This window comes from Hibiscus syriacus, unplaced genomic scaffold (assembly GCF_006381635.1).
Source record: "Hibiscus syriacus cultivar Baekdansim isolate YM2019G1 unplaced genomic scaffold, ASM638163v2 tig00117032_pilon, whole genome shotgun sequence".
Classification (NCBI taxonomy): Eukaryota; Viridiplantae; Streptophyta; class Magnoliopsida; order Malvales; family Malvaceae; genus Hibiscus; species Hibiscus syriacus.
In genome coordinates this window covers 2,586,401-2,590,441 of record NW_024063532.1, presented here as the reverse complement: position 1 = coordinate 2,590,441, position 4,041 = coordinate 2,586,401, and positions in this window count along the sequence as shown.

Below are 4,041 nucleotides of genomic sequence, written 5' to 3'. Positions count from 1 at the left end.
ACTGGTTCAACCGGTCGAACCGGTCAGACCGGTCGGAAGAACCGGATGACATCATAATTAATTAATTATTTAAAAAATTAAATAAGAATACCAAAAACATTTAATAAAAAATAATTTTTTATATCACAAGTCATATTGAAAGCAAGTCATAACATATATAAGTTAAAAACCAAAAAATCAAGTGAAACAAAATGATTCAAATAAACTGCAACATAATATTTAAGGTAAAACATATTAAATAATAAATATAATTATATAACTATAATCAAAAAATAAATTTGGGACTAAAAAAAGCATAACAAACGATGTTGTGTGGTTTAATTTAAAAAAAATCCCACATGGCTAAGAAATATAGAAGAGCATCACAAAAGTCTAAAGAGTAAAAATATGAAAACAAAACAATCCCACATGGCTAAGAAACATAGAAGAGCATCCCAACTGACTTCTATAAATAATAGAAGTAATTTGACATTCAAAATCATGGAGACTTTTGGTGAGGCAGAGCGAACTATTCTTTCGCTTCAATCAAGCTCGAATTTCAGGCTTTAATCGAACTTCTAATTTTTTTTTTGAGTTCGAGCCTTTTTGAGTTCAAGTTTCAATATTATATTTCGAGTTCGAGTTGAACTTGATAATTTTTAGCTCGTGAGTTTTTTAGTCGAGTTGAGCTTACTTTAAAGTTTTCGAGTTCGAGTCGTGCTCAGCAATACTCGAGTTCGACTCGGCTCGTTTAACAAACGACTCGAGTTCGAACGTTTCATAGCTGGTTTAGCGGTTCCTTCCAGTTCACTAGTAGCGGTTTAACCGGTGTAGAATGAACCAGGCAGCGGTTCCCGGTTGAATCGACCGGTCCGATCCAATTTTCAAAACACTGCTTCTAACCTCAAATTTAGGATTTGACAATATACTGTCATATAAAATTCCTGAATTACATGTAATAAAAGAGTAACACCAATGATTATGATGACAAAGAATGATGCCGGTTGACCCAAATTGAAACCAACCCGAATTGATCTGAAAATCTAAAAGTTGACCTTAACTAAAACAAATCCAAATTGACTCAAATTGAAATCAACCGATCTGATACTGACCCGACCTAAAACCAACTAATTCGATATTAAACCAAACCTAAAGCTAACCGATCTGATTTTCACATTACCCAAAATCCAATCGATCCAATTTTGACCCAAACCGATACCTGACCTGGACTATATTTTTATAGACCCGAACTAAACCTGAACCATAACTGAATCTTATTCAAACCAAACCTAAACCGAATACAGCCTGACCTGAAATGCTCCGATCTGAATGACCGATTGCCACATCTAGTCTCGCTGCAATAATAGTTTTGACATCACCATCAATCGTCTATGTTGGAGTATCCGCGTCATATCCTTTTCATGTCTGGGTTCTTTTTAGGTGTTATCCCTTATTTCCTTAGGACCACTTTGTCAAAAGTGTCCTAAGAGACCTTCTTCATTCTATAGAAGATTGTGATTAAATTCGAGAATAATAAGGGGCTCAACTTCCTCTTGATATAACCATATACTTCATCCACAATGATCATTCCCATGTTGATTGGTCCGCCCATGTTAATGGAATGCAACAAAAACATTCTAAAGAGGGAAACAGTTGTGTGATGTGAGGTAGGCATCAGGCGAGTTTTGAAAAATAATTCCACAGCTTTGCGTTGGGTTTAAGGCTCTTTGTTTCCACTGCTATCTTGTTGTTAGGGGACTCCTCCTATTTATATCCCTTAAAAAAGAAGTCGAGCTGAATCTCTTGGTAGGTTTGAGCATCAACACTCTCTACAAATAGAGTATGATGATCTACAACATCATTCAAGCCTAATCGCTATAGTAGTAAACTTGATCATTTCACCTCAAAACGAAGACATTTGACTGAGTTGGGCTTGTAAGATGAACGTAGAACTCATGAACCAAAATCACTACAATGGCTCTAGATGCTCCACAAATGTTTACCACTTCTGTTTGTTGATCACCTCCATAACTTTAGAATCAAATCCTTTTTCAGTGCTTGAATGAAGAACTAAACCTTGCTCGAAATAAACCCTTCATTTTTTCATCTACTAAAACTTGAGTTTTGCTGCGTCATTTAGGAACTTGTCAATTTGGATGGGTTGTGGTCCCTGTGAAGCACTGAAAACATCAATCACATTATTACGACATGGCATCTTAATAGAAAGGAAAAGTGGTATAGAGAAGTAAGGTCGATCCACAGGGACTGCAGTGTTTCTAATTTAGTAAAACTTTTTCTTGATTTAGAAGAAGATATAATTCCAGATAAAGTTGGAAACATATAATAAACTAAAATAAATAATTATAATTTAAAAAGGGAAAAAATAATAAATAGTAATAGTAATAAAGATAAAAGGGGTTTAAATTATTTAAAGAAATTAAAAGATAAAGATTAAAAATAAATAAAAGAGATAAGGATAAAGAAAATTTATGGTAAAAGTAGCCTCAGACTTCAGCTTAGACTCAAATTCCTCAGATCATCGAAACAGATCTTTACTTCAAGATTCTCGTCGGCTACTACAAGAACAATTCCTCGTTGCTAACTCGAATTATGTTGTTTCAACAATAAATGATTTCGATCTTAGTTTCATCATAGCCAACAATTTTGCTAAGTGTGTTCTTGGAAAGTTGAATGTGCTTCAATAAGCCAATCCTTCTTCCAACGTTAACCATAACAATATCCAGACTAATGTCGACTTTTGGTTTTGAAAAATTTTTTTATTTGAAAAATAAGCTCAGAAAACAAAGAGAAAATTTCGAAACAATTTAAGTAACTTACAATTATCACGTCTGGAATTGAACCTTCTCTTTAACCTTTGGCTTCAAAGGAATTTAGCTGAGCATGACTAAAGTCATACTCAGCAAATTTGCAAACAAAATTTTAAAGGGAAATAAAGGAAGTATGCGAAAAATAGAGAGAAAGCTAGAGAGAAAAAGAAGATTTAATTTTCAGATGTGAGAGATATGTCTTTAAGCTTACCCTGAGAGGGTATTTATAGCCTTCAAATTCCTAAAAACAAGCTAAAGATAATTCCTAAAATAATATCTTAAATCCTAATTAAAACACTTAAAACTATTTAAACTAAAATACCTAAAACAAAGATAAAATAAAATGTTATTTAAAATAATGTCCTAAATCCTAAGAAATGCTAACATCTATTTAAACTAAAATACCTAAACAAAGATAAAATATAAGGTTTAAAATATTATCCTAAAACTTGAGTTTAATCCAAATATGAATTGCAGAAACATGAGGCCAATCATTCGTGCTTCAAGAAATGCTGACTGGATCTTCTAAAAGGTGATGATGTCATCACCTCGTCGGATGTTTGATGTCCAAATTCATGCCCATTAGTCCAACTTTGATTCCAAAACTAAAAAAAAAACTACAGAATTCTTTCCTTTTTAGTGTAATTTACAGAATCTGACGTCCTGCATAGAAAATGAATCAAAATGAAGAAATAAGCCACAAAAACCAATGATTAAGGAGTAAATAAAAAAGAAAAATATTAACTAAATTAAGCACTTATCATTGTGACGATGTGATGTAAGGAAAAAAATAAAATAAAAATAAACAAGTTAGTATAAACCAAATAACCAATAAAATAAAAGCAGGTGAAGCATGCCCTACATACTATATAACCAAACATAATTAAAATATATCCTACATGTACATAATTTCTACACCCATGCTTTGTTCATAAAAATAAACTCTAACTGCATTATTTCTAGTTCACATACTTTTGCATGTAAGAATAAAATGAATTAGCAAGGGTAATAGTCGATTTCTACTTTATGTACACCTATTCGAAAGTCCCTATGGTTTTAGAATTGTTTCAAATGGGGTAAATTTCTATGGCCCATTACATGCATATTTTTGGCTCTAAGGTCAAAGGTACTCGAATTATCATTTATGGTGCCCTCTCGGGCTTGCCAGATTATGCTACGTAAGATGCTATAGCATTCAACGCAAGTATACGTATAATTCAAGTAATAAAGTGGT